The sequence below is a fragment of the Ixodes scapularis genome, unplaced genomic scaffold (genome assembly GCF_016920785.2).
Source record: "Ixodes scapularis isolate PalLabHiFi unplaced genomic scaffold, ASM1692078v2 PGA_scaffold2__306_contigs__length_199485367, whole genome shotgun sequence".
Classification (NCBI taxonomy): Eukaryota; Metazoa; Arthropoda; class Arachnida; order Ixodida; family Ixodidae; genus Ixodes; species Ixodes scapularis.
Window position 1 is genome coordinate 106,823,736 of NW_024609857.1, and position 17,067 is coordinate 106,840,802.

At 41.2% G+C, this 17,067-nt stretch overlaps 2 non-coding genes across 2 annotated transcripts; both read right to left on the reverse strand.

Annotated features, from left to right (window-relative positions):
* Window positions 1–1,321: 1,321 nt before the first annotated feature.
* Trnay-gua lies at window positions 1,322–1,412 on the reverse strand. The gene is given in 2 exon segments: window positions 1,322–1,357; window positions 1,376–1,412. It is a non-coding gene; the product is annotated as a tRNA-Tyr (tRNA).
* A 6,565-nt stretch (window positions 1,413–7,977) lies between these two features.
* On the reverse strand, window positions 7,978–8,068 carry Trnay-gua. The gene is given in 2 exon segments: window positions 7,978–8,013; window positions 8,032–8,068. It is a non-coding gene; the product is annotated as a tRNA-Tyr (tRNA).
* Window positions 8,069–17,067: the final 8,999 nt, after the last annotated feature.

The following is a 17,067-nucleotide window of genomic DNA, read 5'->3' on the forward strand; positions in this document are numbered from 1 at the left end:
ACGCTTGGAACTTTGTTTAAATTTTATATGCGTTTTCATATTTCCTCGCATTCACTGACACGTGTCTCGGAATAGAGAAACCTAGCCGGGATAAAGAACTCAGATTAACCTTTTGTATTCATTAGTGCCTTTCCTTCAATATAACGTTCTTGGCACCAAGTTTTCTCTCTCTCTTAGTGCGTGTTTTTTTTTAGCTCAATTTGAGGACGAGCAATTATTACTCCTACTTGACTTCATTTTACCTTTGTACGGCTTTAAATAATACTCGTCTCAGGTTAACGTAGGGAAGCGAATTGCTACTGTCTTAGAAATATATATAAAAAAAAGCTGATTTCCTTTCGAACCAAGATCAGAGTGTCGATATGAAATACACTCTACTGTTGCAGATGGTCGACAAAACAAAAGTAATTAGTACAACCAATACTTTTTTCGTAAAGGACGCTAGAGAGGTTTGACGTGGAAATATGATTTGCCCTGTAACTATACCTTATTTCGTTGGATTCAAGCTGACCGCGAACGAGTACCTACTCACTTAAAAATGCCTGCGCGTCTACTTACCCGCGAAACACTCGAATAGCAAATTTCTGCGATCTACTAAATCAGCTCAAAGAATGATGAGGCAGAACGTCTGTTTAGACCTCAAAATTAAATATGCGCCGTGGCATTACGCACTGCAATCATGACGCATTGCATTGGGCCATGCACAATGCAGATTTCATTTTTAGGTCTAAACAGATGTCGCGCCTCATCATTTGCTTGGCTTATTTTGTAGATTGCAGAGATTTGCTCTTCGAGTGTTTTGCGGAAAAGTAGACGCGCGGGCATTTTTTTGGAGAGTCTACCTCTGAGCAAACAGAAAATGAAATATTTTGTCTGTTTACATTTTGATGGACGTACATGGTACCTGCACCGCGTTTGATGACACATAAAAATAAGGGGATGCATTTTTTTGTTATTTTAAGAAAGTTTAAATGTTTTAAAAACGACTAACCAAATAGCTATAAAATATACTAATAATCAGGATCAAAGAACAAGAGCCGACATATGCCGAGGAAGAGAACATCTGGAATTAAGGATGAAGTAATAGTAGTAGTAATTGTTTATTTTCGCTTCATTTTAAGAACATCTAAGCAGTTTTGTGCTTGTAAGGCGGTGCAATTCATTTACGCTTAATAGCCATACGTTTTCAACTATCGTAGAATCCTTCAAGATACTGTCCGTTCTACTGGGAACATTCGGGACAAAATTTTAATTACAAGCTAAGGGTTCACTATCGGAATACAAAACGACAAAATCCTAATCGCTAGCAGTAAAAGCAACGTCCGTCGAGCCGGATTTGAACCAGCGACCTATGGATGTCCGCACGGAAAAACCTCTACAGTCCACCGCTCTACCAACTGAGCTATCGACGGGACATGAAAATGGCAGAAAAATGGGTAGCTTAAGCTTCACTGAAGCCCTTCCTTATTATCGAACCGGTTTCATCTATGAAGCACCACGAGAATTCAAAGCGTGATTCGAGAGTGATTGTGTTATGAAGAGATTCGTGCGTGTGTATACTGTGTTATTATTTCGGACTTTGCATTCTGCATGGTTACAACTATTCTTGATTCTAGTGAGGCATAAAAAAGGTTCCACTTTTACTTTATGCACTTTTTTATTGTGTTATAAGTGAAGATCTAACTTTCCACACCGCGAGAGTTTGTAATTATTTAGAACTATCATTTTAAATTAATCAATTAAGTATATTAAGTGGGAAACACGACAAAGCTAAACTTTTCATTATCGACCACTGGGGAAACACAAAAAAAGAACCATAAAGTAGGAACATTTAAGTTTTTATAAAAATGTTGGTATAGAAACAACGCTAAAAGGAAAACTCTACAAAGCTCGATTTTAATTCACAGTCTGTAGTCATAAATGCCTGCGGAATTCAGCAACACACTGTTGTGTCGACTGAGGTATCAACGGAAAGATCGAGATTTTTGCAAAAAAATGCCGCACGAATTCTTACGCTAAGCAATAAAGAAGATGTACAATGGATGATGTGATTAATATAATTGACTCTCACTGATACATATACGAGAAAGTGTACAAAGGTTTTGCCAACGATCTGAGGTATGAAGTTTGACCAAATTCACCAGTTAAGCGAATTTCCCTTCGAGTACCGAAATGCGCTCTCAATAACTCAGTTGCCTGAGCTCACGTTGCGTGTGGGCCCCTCGTCCACATTTAGCTTATCCCGTCACAGTTCATCCCGACAATTTGATGCACCTCGCCACGCTCTTGGCTCACTTGAGCCTGAAGAGCAAGAAAGCGAAAGATAGCGCTGGGGACATCTTGCGAACCAACTAACAAATAAATAGCGACGTCGTCCGCACACCGCGGTTTTCCCCCAAAACGAAAGGAATCCTTCCTAAAATAGTTTTCCCGCCGTTTCCCTCCAGAAACCACGAGGATGCCGCGGTGGTGTAGCTACAACGAGCCGCGCACAGCAGTTGGACTCTCCTGGGCGTTTCCAGGGTACTTTTGTCTCCGTCACCTGGTCCTCATTCGAATGACTTGTCGGACTTCCGAACCGGCCGGTAGGCTATTTCGAGATCCCCGGACGTGCTCCGGCGAGGAGCATGTTCGTTGTACACAAGATCTCGAGCCATCTTCTCGTCTGAGTCAGCCGCTCCTCCAGCGATGCAAGACCCCACAGGAGGAACGGCGACCGAGGAGCTGGGTGCCGAATGGGAGACAAATCAAGTGCCGTGACGAGTTTGCCGAAAGCAGAGGAGAAGCCAAAGATCGAATGCCGAGATTGAACTGTCGCTTCTGTGAGATTAGAGGGATATTCCAGCGGGATGAAGCCGACGGCAGTGTCACGCATACGCAAAAAATCTTGGACGATGAATTGAGAGTACGGTTTAAGGGTAAAACTATGTTCGTTCGAGATCTAAAATGTTAGAGATATTAACTTATTTACGGGTACCGTTTTTGTTTTGTTGTTCTACTTACAGACAGCTACTGCAGTCAGTGAAAGAAACGCAGAGTATGGCGGGACTCCAGCATTTAATTATCCCTTCGCAGCCAATGTGATTGAGCCATTAGCCTATAAGAACAGCAAATAACCAATCATGGGGCGAAGAGCGTGAAGATGAGAAACCGCACGCTACGTTTACTAATCTGATAGTCACTCCAGTTCTCAGTTAACTGGATAAGTCAGTAGCCCTTTAAGAAAAAAATAAGTATAGATGGGACGATAGACATAATCGACTGATGACCCTTTTTGGCGAGGGTCCTGTAATGAGCGGGACATCCCTCGCCCGAAAGAAACATGTAATAAGTTTCATGCGAAGTAATCATTGATGGCCAAGCCTTTTTTGAAGCCTAGCAATAAATATTCGCTAAGTAGGCTCAACCCAGCAAACGGAATAGGCCTTGGTTCGAAACACGTTCACCAAATTAAAAAAAAAGAGCAATGTTCAACTACTCGCCGACTCGAGCATATTCGGGACGACCACGTCATGAGTGCTTAAAGAGTCGAGGACTTTCTTTACGGTAAAGTTTCGATGTGACGTTTCTAATGGTCTTCCAAGTGACACTTTGTCGTGAATAACGATGCGACATCTGAGCCTTATACAGAGCAAGCATGACACCCCGAATAAAGCTTTCGCATTTCATGTCACTTTACCAAAGAGCCTTCCCCGTTAATACTTAGACGCATGTCTCGAACCGTTTTTCATTTCAAGTTACCCTTGAAGACTCCATCTTTTACGTCTCAACCGAGCGCTTGGGGTGCCCAGAAGAATCAACCTTAAGAAGTCTCACCCCCGCCAGCAATTCACGAACGGAAGCCGCTTTTCTCGCGGAGTCTCGTTCCTTCCTTTGGAGTGCTGCCGTGGCGTCGATTCATGACGCGCAAAAACCTGCCCGGCTCACGACGAGGCACAGAACGAGGCGTGACTCCGCTCTCCCGCAGTCATGCGCGGCCAGCGTAACCTGCAGCGGTGAACAGCGGTTCGTGTTCGTCGTCGGCGGTGGTAATGACCTGCGGCGGCAGCCGAATGAATGGGCAGGCACCGTTGCAAGCAGCCGGTCGACGTCGTGGGAGGGCCCACTCTGTACGCTAACGCGGAGCTTGAAGAGGAACCCGAGGGTCGGTCCTATGACTCGCGCTGTTTCAGAGGGCGGACCAGTTGATACAGTGCGGTGGAAGGAGCGCGGCGAGTGAGTGACCCCTATCATTTGGGGGTTTGTGGAGAATCCTGGATTCGACGGGAGATCAGGCAAAGGGACGGATGAATTGTCCTTCATATTGTACATATGGGATTGTAAAAAGGTTCGATGAAAAGTCGCTCTGGTAATGTGGTCGAGCAGGTAATCGATGATGCGCAAGAAGAATCACGTTGTGAGAAATTTGATAATAAAAAAATGAAAGACGTTCACAACCCCCTGTAATGCCGAAGTAGCGCGCAACTCTTGAGGAAGAGGAGGGGAGGGTACGAGGGGACAGTATTCCTCTCCTCCTCCCTCCTCATCTACTCCTCCCGTGCTCCTCGCCTCCTCCTCATCCATCCTCCTTCCATCCTCCTCCTTCCTCCTCCCCCTCCCCTCCATCTTCCCCTTCCCCGTCCTCCCTCCAGCGCGGTGCATTATGGGAGACGTCCAATAATGGAACGCTCGCGTCACCGCGGTGCATTAAGAGGCGTTTCCATAACGCACCGCGCGGTTACGCCGACGTCGACGCCGACGCGTTACGCAGACGCGTTATGGCTACGCCAACGGCTACGGCGACGTCGACGCGTCACGCCGACGCGTTACACCGACGCGTTACGGTTACGCCGACGGCGACGGCGACGCCGACGCCGCTCAAGCCGGAAACGGGTGCCTAAGAGCTGCGCTCTAAAAGAAACGACATATATTTAGAGATACCAGAAATACACTTTGGGAGCACAGCTTTTCTTATTCTAAATAACAAATACCGAACACCTCCTTCCAGCATAACGAAAGAAAAATTGCTCTTGGTAATTTCTTAATCAGATTGATTGTTTCAGTGTAGAAAAAAGGGAAAAAATATTGTCTCGTAACTTTCGCTTCATTTTAAACATTACTGGAAAGCTGGTCAGCTGTAGTTGTTGAAGTTAGATAGTTTCAAACCGGTCACTGGTCTAAATAGTGATTTGTGAACCCGTCGTCTTCTAAAGGGGCACTGAAACGAAATAAGGAGCTAACAAAACGAGGTTAGATTAACATGTGCGACGTTGCACAACCGCAAAACATCACCGATGCAGCGAAATCTCTAACAGATGGCTGTATTTTTGGAAAAGAAGTGCGCGATTGTATGGTTGTCACGATTCTTATTCCCCCTCCTCTTCGCTTTATCTCTTCGAGCTGTTGAAGCGAAAAGAAGAGGAGAGAAGCAAGGCCGGTTCCCCTCAGTCTGAACTGTTCCAGGAAACTCGTGACGTAATAGTCCTCGCCTGATCGCGCACTTCTTTTCCAAAGATACGGACATATGTTTAACATTGTGATGTATGGGTGGTGTTTTGGAGGTCGTGGTGCCCCTTTCAACGCTTCTTCGACCTTATATTTTGTGAAATCGAAATTTCGGTTCAGCATCTCTTTAAGGTAAAGCATAAAATTTTTTAGGCCATCACACAGATCATTAATGAATTTCCGAAGAGGAACACGTATTAATACTTTCGAAATAAATAGGAACTTCAATGCAGTAATCCTCATTTATAATTTGATACTACACACACTAATTTATGCGAGTTTCTACTTTAAGTAAATAAATGCACATTAATTTATATCTGAATAAGATTTTCGAGACATTTTTATAGAAAAAATTTTCAATAATCTGTTTGACGGAAAAATACTGCGGTTATTTTCATGATGCATACAAATAACGTAATATGAAATATATATGTTACCCTGACAGACCTTTTAAGAACCTAAATAATAAGTTTAACTGAAGTAATAGTTTTATCACTCCTTTTCGGCATCTTCACTAAAACATTTTGATCAGGTTTATTGAGAAAACCTGCGCTTTCCAATACATTAATAATTTCTCATTTCTTCAACGTATACCATTCCACGAAAGAGCAAAATCTCAAGTTTCCCTTACAAACAATTCTTAATGAGTTTCAATTGAGTGTCTAATGTATTTCTATAAAGTTAACTGAATCTCAATATAAACTCAACCTCTAATGAGTTTGATCATAAGAAACTTAATATAACTTATATTGAATTTGGTCATCAGGAATGCAGTTGCGTTTGATCATTAAGAACTCGATATATATTCTTTTGAATTTACTCATTAAAAATGCTGCTGAGTTTGCTCATTAAGAACTCAATATACGTTCTTTTGAATTGACTCATTATAAATGCAATTAAGTTTGTTAATTAACAATGCAATATATAAATGTTTCAATTCACTCATTAAAATGTAATTGTGATTGCTCATTAATAATTCAATATATATTATTTTGAATTTGCTCATTACGAATGCAACTGACGTTGCTCATTAAGAACTCGAAAACTATTTTAATTTAATAATTAAGAACGAAATTGAGCTTGCTTATCATATTTTTAAATTGGTTTCATTATTAATAGTTGTGAATTGATTATATTGAGTTTACTAATTAGGTATATACATGAGTTTTGTCATTCATTATTTTTAGCTTCGTCGCTTGACAGGCAGTTGAGTTTTATTACTTGACAGACATTTCTTTGTCTCCTCAGGGAAGATTGGAACGTGTTTTTATGATTGAGCAGTTAAGATTAGCTGGTTCGCGCCTTTTGCTGTTGAGGAACCCAGCAAGGACACAGCTGCAAATAACCATGAGTACACTTATGCCTGTCTAAATAATCATACTGTTTTAGATTCATTTCTGCACGAAATGGAATCCAAAACCTTTAGACTGCATGTTCTGTTGTGCTTCAAAACGTCGCACCGTGTCTCTTTTGGAGGTCACAGTTGGTTGATTGGCCGATTTTGGCTCAGGCAGCGCTTCATCTCCTCAGCCTGCCAGTGTCCAGTGTTAGCGTTGAGAAGACATTCTCGAAGCTCAGTGTCATATTAACAGGAAAGAAAGAGTGCGGATCAAGGAGGAGGACCTGGGAAAGTACATGTGTGAGTGTGTACTATATTTAAGATCCTGTAATCCTGATATACAGAAGGTGAAGTTCCATGACTTTGGGCATAGGCTTCATACCTGTCTTGTTTGTACTTCTGTATTTTTTCTTATTTCTTTTACAGTTGCACACATTTGCCAAATAAAGTGTCCATTTCTTTTTGAATATATATCTATGCCGTTATTCTTTGAGTGATCACAAATATGAGAGCTACAAAGATAATTTGATCCAGTGTCCGTTGGTGTTTATCTTATATTCACCGAAAAAAGCCGATAAACTTTTGTGGACATAAATATACGCCGAAAAAAAACGAAAATTGAATATTGAAATAAACACCGAAAAAGTACGCCAAATTTTGAAAAAATAGAAACCGAAAACGCGGAACCCTATTTATAGCCAAGTTCGCAAAAAAATGGTCAATATTAAAACAATAATGTCTCGTGAAAGTACCAATTGCTTATGACAAATACAAGGATGTGTTCGTGCTGAGCAGTTGAATATCAATTTAAGTTCTTTCTTTCTACGCATATACTCACGACTAAGTTCTAGAATAGCGCAACCAAAAGCTTTGTGTACGTAAAGCTTTTGGTTACGTTATTCTTCATCTCGCCACCACTCATGTACCAAGCACAAACCGCGTTTGAGGTTGGCGCATTGCGACGATGCAGTTGCCTAGGCGAATCCTTTGCATGCGCACTGATGAAACTCGAAATTTGCTATATGATCCTAAGAAGTCCAGAGATCGCGAACTACCACCCCTTTGCGTTTGGCAACGAGCACGGACTTGATGAGAAGGCAACGGTGTTAACTATAAGACAAAATAACAAAATTATGACACCCAACAAAAGCATGTCCGTCGAGCCGGATTTGAACCAGCGACCTATGGATATCCGCAATTGAGAACGTCTACAGTCCACCGCTCTACCAACTGAGCTATCGACGGGACATTTTATGCAACTTAGAAACGTACATAAGTTTCCGCGGAGGCTGCCGTGCTTACGGAACCGGTTTTGTTTAAGAAATGCACAAACAATACAGAGCGAGAAAAGGGAGCGTAATGGGTTACAAAATAATTTGTGCATTACTTCCTGATCGGCTTTTTTGTAGTTCTTATTCAATGTCGCTAGAGCTTTCATAGCTACAAGTCGAGAGTGAAAGGGGTATCGTTTATAACATATTCTTTCGACGGCACGACGAAACAACACGAATAATCTCATCTCAGTCTTGTAGTGGTTGTTGTAGAAGACAAACACTCTCGTTAAATTTGAGAAACATGATAATATAAAAACGCTGTCACCATAATTCACTCTAAACGGGGAAAATAAAAAAAAATTCAATTAAAATACGTTAAAATATATAGAGTGTAAATGTTTGAACAAGCGTGTTGACGCACCTGTAATACAAGGAAAATAAAACCCGAAAATATAAAAAGGGCGTCCTCTCTCTTTGTTTTTTTTTTATTTTGTTTTCATTTTTACACAAAGTGTGTCCCTTCTACATCACCGGGTCACTCCCGATTTGGCACTTAATGGAACCAAATATATATATATATATATATATATATATATATATATATGGGTGATTTCATCTCAAATCGGGCAGGCTAAAAGGGTCTAAATTTTAATTTTCACGAAAAAAATATATGTTTGGGGGGTATTTCTCAAATGAAGGAGGGCGCAAACCGCATATTCTCCCGATTTTTTGTTCTCGAGTTACGAGCCGTAGAAGCCGCAGTGGCAGAAACTAGTGTTTTTGCCTGCCGTCGCAGGTCGCGTGTTTGACACCCTCTGCTGACGCTATTGTTTTCTCTACACCCTTTTAACTTTTCCCCATCATTTAATAGGTATTATAAAAATACCTTGATGTATTCAAATATTTTTAGGAATTTGATTGTTTTCTAAAACACAGGTCAAACTCGTCACTCCGGTCGCTTTTCGGTTAAATTTAACAGGTCATTACTTTGTCTCTACATAAGGTAAATTTTCTTTCTTTGGCTCTACAGAAAGCCCAAAGCAAGCCCATTATAGATATAATAATATTATTATGATCTGTCGGCTAGCCGCTTCGCTACCTTCAAGTAAACGTTGTAAGAAATAACAAATGTTGAAAGTTTGAGGTCGATTTTCTCAAAAACCCCACTTTTGTAAATTTTTATTTTTTAAATTCTTTTAGACATATTAGTCGACTACAAGAAGAAACAGTCTAGAAATGTAAAATTTTGGTTGTATGTCCTCTGTTTGAGCCGCAATCGCGTGAAATGTGTGAACATTTGTTATTTTTCACAACGTTTACGTGAAGGTAGCGGAGCGGCTAGTCCTCAGATAATAATGATATTATTATATCTATAATGGGCTTGTTTTGGGCTTTCTGTAGTGCCAAATAACGAAAATTTACCTTAAGTACAGACAAAGTAATGACCTGTCAAATTTGACCGAAAAGCGACCGGAGTGACGAGTTTGACATGTTTTTTAGAAAACAATCAAATTCCTAAAACTATTTGAATACATCAAGGTATCTTTATAATACCTATTAAATGAGGGGGAAAAGTTAAAAGGGTGTAGAGAAAACAATAGCGCCAGCAGAGGGTGTCAAACACGCGACCTGCGACGGCAGGCGAAAACACTTGTTTCTGCCACTGCGGCCTCTACGGCTCGTAACTCGAGAACAAAAAATCGGGAGAACATGCGGTTTGCGCCCTCCTTCATTTGAGAAATACCCCCAAAACATATATTTTTTTCGTGAAAATTAAAAATTAGACACTTTTAGCCTGCCCGATTTGAGATGAAATCACATATATATATATATATATATATATATATGTATATAAATAGACTGCATGATAACTTAACATTATAGTCGAGCCAATAAAAACTTAACTTTTTAAACGTACTCCCATGACCGGGGAAACACCCTTGTCATGTTTCTGCTGCTAGAGCACTGTAGCGTACCACATAAAGCCTCACTTCAGTGCCACTTCAACTGTATAGAGTAAAAAATATATTTCCTAATCACGCCGACGTCGTTCTATGTGGCCTAGATTGAACCGCAAGCCACTCAGGGTTTGTAAATTGAATACCTCTGTTACACTTCTGGTTGGTTGTTGCTACAATAAAATATAATTTAGCGCGTCTCGCTTCTTTGAACTTTTTTTTTTTAGAAAAAAACAAGTTTAAGCATTTCCTTTGTACGTCTTATATTATATATCACACAGGTGAAGAACAGAAACCAGCAGTCGTAGTTAATATATTAACTGCTGAGAGGTACGCCGTCACTTTTAAACCCCTATTGGGGTATCACACGTTCACCAGTGTTGATTACCACGTGCACATAGACTGGAGGCCGGTAAAAACTGCCACCTTCTCCTTAACCCCCCTCCCCCCCCCCCCCAAAAAAAAAAAAAATGAAAACGCCAACCACGTTTTTCCATTACCGCAGACGTCCAGTTCGCCCGCATTCCCCGACCATTTTCCTTGACGAGCATTGCACGAGTCCGCTGTCATGTCTCCTCTCTCCCATTAGGTAAGCAAGCCTGGAAGCAAACAAGTAAGCAAACAAACCACCGCAGCCGTGAACGTTGGTGGAGTGAACGCGGCGGTCTCCCTTCAAGTAGACGGCGCACGCAAGTTCCCTCTCGTTCACGTGGTAAGTCCAGGTGCGACCAGAGCAGGAGAGATCCGTACCACCGTGCTTGACCAGTGGTCGTTCCTCCCCCGCGCAAAAATAAATAAGTCGCGGAGTTTTCTTCTTTTTTTTTTTTTTCGTTTTTTTACACACACAAAAAAAAAAAGAAAAACAAAGAAAAGCCAAACAGCGAGGTCACGAAAAAAAAAAAGAAAATAAGCGGTGTCAAAAAAGCAGGCTAAAGTGGACGCGTGGGCTTTTGGGCACTCGAAGTGGTCTATCCTGGCCCTCTCCTGTCTGAGGTCGGTTCTGGTATTGGCGAAAGTGCATGTTGGGTCCAGCTGGCGCTGTTTGTTCGGTGGCTCGCGCGAGGACGGCTGGTGCCACTAATTCGTTCTGGCAACGAACTCTGCCGCTGTTTCTGAGAAAACAAGGCCGCCTTTTTGTTGTTGTTTTTCTTTTCTTAGGATTGAGGGAGTAATGGTTAGTGAAGAGTGGATCCCCGCCATACGCAGACTTTTCCGGCAATGAAGCCTCTGAATTTTATCGGATATAACGCTTTTACCCATTCTTTATAAACAAAGAAATAAGCTAAGATAGTATTTACCTCGTCTAGACGTGCTACGAAAAGAAGGGCAACATTTTCGATCGTAGCTTCTGATAAGTAAGTTAGCTGCCTTTAAAAATGTACGGTCTCGTCTGCGTCTTCTGGGAATGCCATTGCAGTAACACGTTTTGCATGAAATGGTCACAGATCGTCACTATGGTCTAGGTTATACCAAAAAGTTTTATAAAGAAATGGGTACATGAAGTTTCATAAAGCACATGGAAGGCACATTCGTTTCGCCAATTGCTAACTTAATAAAAACAACGTTATAACATACATCGCGATATAGTATGGGAACGAGTGTTAATCTGGTTAATAATGGATATCCTAAATATGTCTTAATTTATAATTTCGTTGATTTAGATGCTTGCAGATGGTTAAAATAGACCAAAGAGGATGCAAAAAGTGATGTTCGGAATTAAAGTTTTTTTTTCTGTGTTTGAAGGCCGCTTTTTTTTATTTTGGATATGTGGTCTCCTGTTATTTACGTGCCGATAAGTAATAAGAACTCTTGCCACAAGTTTTTGTTACGAAATATATGTCTTCACTTTAGAAACAAAAATTGAGAGTAAACATATTTCAACCTTGAGTATACAAGTAATACCGGACCTGCCAGCATATAGTTTACGACAGGCACGTAGCCAGGATTTTGTTTCGGAGGAGGAGGGGGGGGGGGGGGGGGCACCCATGGCAAAATGCCGTATGAGGGGGAAGGGGGAGAGGAGGTTCCAGCCAAATTGAAGATTTCGAGGGGGGGGGGGGGCGGCCCCATCGACCCCCCCCCCCCCCGCCCCTGGCTACGTGCCTGGTTTACGGTCACCTTTGAAGTTCTTAAGGAAAGCCGAATAATTAATTTTCATATAATTTTCTTAGTACAAACATTCTATGAAATATGTCAATTTTCTTATATTGTACGTTTAGCTGCAAAACATTTTTCAACCTGCTTTATTAAGATACATTCATGTCTCTATATTTCGAGAATAAAAAAAAAAAAAATCTGATCTTCGGCTTGTTGTTTAGATACAATGGTAAAAACTTTCAGGAACATTAATGCCCCTTCTCAAGCCCGTGTCGCAGAAACCACGTGAGTATAATGTTAAATCATTCGACAAGAATCGTGCCTAATTCAAGTGAAATCAACTCACTTGATTTTACGACATTAGTTCTTTTTAATCAAAACAAACTCTGGACTCAAAATCCCTGGGACGCCGCTGCAATTCCAAACTTTTTGTTACCTTTTTTTTTTTTTTTTAAGCGCTTTCATCCGGGCGCTTTTTTTAGGGCAGATTAAGATCGTCTCCATCCCAAACGCGTGGCTTTTGCGAGCCGCGCGAGGGCCCATGCGACGTTCGCTTCCTCGTAATCTGGCATCGGCATCGATCTTTCCTTTATTTTCACCCCTGTCACCAGGGGAAGGCCCCCACAAGGGGAACGTCTAGAAAGCCTAGATTAAAGAGCGAAACTAACTCAAACCATTGAGAGCATTTGCAATTTAATGGAGGTCTCCTCCTGCGCATATTGGTCCCAAGAGCCCGTGGATTACGTTGTCGCGTGGCGGGGAGGAAAGTGCTCTGGGAGGTGGAGACGCTCACATGCAATCGGCTCTTTCGTCAGCTCCTCGCCGCTTATATTGGAAACGCGGCCCAAAAAACCATGTGACCCCTATCTGGCAGTTGGAAACTCAGAAATCTAGGCACTCTCGGAACGCCACTCTGGCATCTGCGTTCTCATTCCTTGCTCTTGTGTTTCTCTTTCCGGATGTGCCTTTCACTAGCAGCACTCCAGGCACGTACTCGAATCTGTTTCTGGAGACTGGCTCTGACGTACACAGACCCGTCCCTATAGTCTTTGTTTGTTTCCCATCCCCCTCTCGCGAATGAGCGATAAAACAAAGAGCTATTTTCGAAGGAAAGGAGTTAGATTGCTAATGGCTATTGTCATTAAGAACGGCCATCGAGATGACCTGGCGATATGGGCTCCGAAGAGGAGTGGACGAATGCTCAGGGAACAGATGGACTTGGAGATGACGCGTGGGGTCAGCAGCAATATCTTTTGTAGGAATGCTTACACTGCAGTGTAGTTTGAGAAGACGACTTCCCTCGTCGCAAGTATTAGAGGATACCGTTGAACTCATCTGTCGTTTGAGCATTGTGAACTCTCACAGTTCTGCGCCTTGTTGCAGAATCTATTGTAAATTAAGCGGAGTGCTTTTTTCTATACGTGGCACACGTTACAGACCCCTGGTTAGCAGTCACGCTTCACTGGCTAGATTTATTATCTCCAAAGGTGAACCGGTGTCGCCACATCTCAAGTGAATATTGGAATTATTCAGTATGAAGAGACCTTTCGGACTTGCTTTGATTTTGCTTGCGCAAAAGTATTTTAGTGAGGATAAATCAGCTGTTTTAGACCTGGAAATGCATTACGCAGAAAATGAAGTGCAAAAAGAGCTACTTCACAAACAAACAATCACATAAGATATGAACCAGTTTCGTAGCGAAATACCTTAGATAAATGATATAAAAACCTACTTCGTAGAAATAAACGCATTCATTCACCTGCGCAAGGAATAATGTGCGCGTACTTGAACACGTATATGTAGAAGTGCGCCTGTAATGACATACGAAAAAACACGTGCACAATGTCGCTAGGAAAAGCGAGGTTAAACTTTACTGTTCTTCTATAACTATGCATTTTTATAGAGTTGGCAAATAAATCAGTGAAATTTATAGTTTTTACAATGGGCTAATATTAAGACATTCCCTACGTTAACATATACAAGGACAGCAACTACGCATTTTGAATCGATCTGGTTTATTAAATACAAGAAAGGTGATGTTGCTCTTTCTTTTTTTCAGAACTATAATAGGAACTAATTTTAGACATTAAATAAAATAAATAGGTGTAATTAAAGTGCAAACATTGTAGATTACATCCAAAGCACTACGGGTTAAGCGACAGCGAAAGCCTGGAAAGGAGAAAACAATACATTTTTGCGATTCGTACTGTAAGCGTTTTTTTTTTTTTTACTTTTACTACATCGACTGACAAAGCGATCGCAGTGAAAACGATGGCAGCAAGAATGTAGACTGCGTTTACGCAGGAAAATCTAGGACCACAGCAAAGACACATCTATCACGACACCCGGCACCCGAAGAAGCTGCCAAAACTGCCAAGGTAGGCGTGAAGCGTGGAAGCCAGACGCGACACGAGAAAGAGATAGTAGCTTGACTTGAAAAATACAGCGCCTATCTTGTCAGGATTGAAATAGACGCGCACGCGTATGTCTCGCAAAGCCATCAGCCTTGCAAGAAACCAAGATTGACATTGACACGTTTGCAAGGCATTTTGTAAGTTTGATGGTGGTTCTCTTGCAATATATTATATGAGTGGAGTGCCTGACTCAATTAGGACGAACACGACACACCCCCCTCCCCGGCATTTTTTTTAAAGTTTTTTTTTTCATATAGTTTATTTTCTGTTATTGTTGTTTTTTGGTTTTTCGACCGACTTTGCCGCTTAAAGTGAAACATCACATCAGCTCACTTATATTTTCGGGACAGCTTATCTAGAAGCCGAATATAATAATTTATACAACTTCTAGATAAAAACGAAGAATAAATCTTGTAAAAAGCTTTGCATGGCAAGTAGCCAGTGTCGACGACTACAAATAGTTGCAGTTCTCTCCTCATACATGTTTTAGCGTTTACTATGTCTGTAATCTCATATTAAGTGGAAAGTGTAATTCAATTTGTATTGTCAATCAATCGAATGTTTGCTAGAATGAGATGGATGCAGAGATTTTTGACTGAGTTATCTTTAAGACACCATATTCTAATGAGATCATAAAGAGCAGTTGAAAATACCTACAAACTTAGGTTGTTCTCGTGAAGTTGACATAATATATTCACAGTGCCTTCTGGCGTGAGACACACAAGATTAATATGACTTAGAGTCACGTGGCCCTCAAAATACAAAAAACCCTTCTGGAAAAAATTGTATGAATTTTTTTCCTGATATGTTTATTAGACACCTTTTTCATATCAGAACATATTATTTCATATCAGTTTCATATGCCGCATATCAGTTACACTAGGCTAGGTGGCGCTAGGTACCGCCCAATTCATGTGCTACAAAAATATATTTATTTACTCGCGCGACCATGTAGATACATTACGGATACCACTAGCATCAGTTGAACAAATACGCCGAGTGCATACACATACCGGCACAACAAATATGAATACAACAGCACACCCAATAACTACTTCGGAGCTCTTCGTTTCCGCCTATTATAGAGGCCGTTTTGTAAGTACGGAGTTTTTCGTGACCACCTACGCAATAAATAATATTTTCAGCGTGTTGGATTTTTTCAGTAATGTCATACCTCTGAGAGTATTTAGAACGGCTCAGGGGACGAATCTCTTAATAAAAAGTAAACGCTCATGCCGTAATTATTTGAAAGCCAGTAAATCAAGCCGCTCCACTGCGGTTCCAAGCCACGTGTTTGCTTTCCCGCGCGGCACGTCGTATATTGAAAAAAAAATTATATGAATTTATTTCTGATATGTTTATTGGACACGTTCATATCAGTTGGCATATGTTGCATATCAGTTATTATATGTCGCATATCCGTTTTTGGGTATTACATATCAGTTTCATATGTCTCATATAAGTTTTTGGATATATCAGTTCTTATATAGATTCAAATACTTTTTTTTCAGTAGGGAAGCGGAAGTATAAAAACAGCATCGATGCGCATATACCTACAGTACAGGTATCTGTGTAAAATAATAGCATAAAAAATTACAAACCAAAATTTCTTAGGATGTTTTCAGGTTTCTTGCATGTTCTTTGCACGTGTGCCAGGTCAGTGAAAGACTAGTACAGAAATCTGTCATAACACGTGGGCGAATTAGTAGATCACCCGATGAGATGCCCACCTGTTCTCGAACGGCTCATGCCCAGCTCGGCTGAAGGTGCCTCGATTATAGGAGATAAAGCGCGCCTCTAGTCTGGGCCCGGACCCATTTACGGCCCAATAGAAGGTGAAAGTGCACTGACGCAAAATTAAATTAGTGGCACAGATGATAGTTTTAAATATTAAAACATTCTTAAATCGTAAGAAACCTTGAGACGTAAGGTTTTATACATACATGCGAAAAAAACAACGTGAAATCCACTAAAATAAACAAGAAAGAGATATATGCGTTTTTAAAATGTAATCTGCGTTTAACGCACCATTAAAACGCTCCATAAAAAAAAAAAGAAAAAAGAAAAACGAGGCAGAAAAAAAACGCAGGGTGATATTGCTAAGCATTTTCTGAACCCTCCTTACCAAGTGAAAAACAGTGTGATGTGGACCGGTATAGGCAAAGCCATTAAACCATTTTGAACCTGACAAGCTCTTCTCCTTACATAATATATATATACATAAGTGCCGCCAGATTTCTCAGGTTTCTGGGTGAATCGTCGTTCAAGATTCTCTATTGCTGCGCTCCCGACGTTTCCCGAGATTTCCAGCGGCTCTTCCTTCTCGGCAACCAATTTCTTGGGATACCACAACCATAAAGCGCGAAACACATATACGACGAAACCTTCCGATCCGACGTGCGGACTGCCGGGATGACCTTGGGGGGAGAGGGTTTTCGTAGCATCGGAGAGCGTTGAAAACCCTCGCCTCCGACCGTCGTACTGCCTGGTCGGACGTCGTA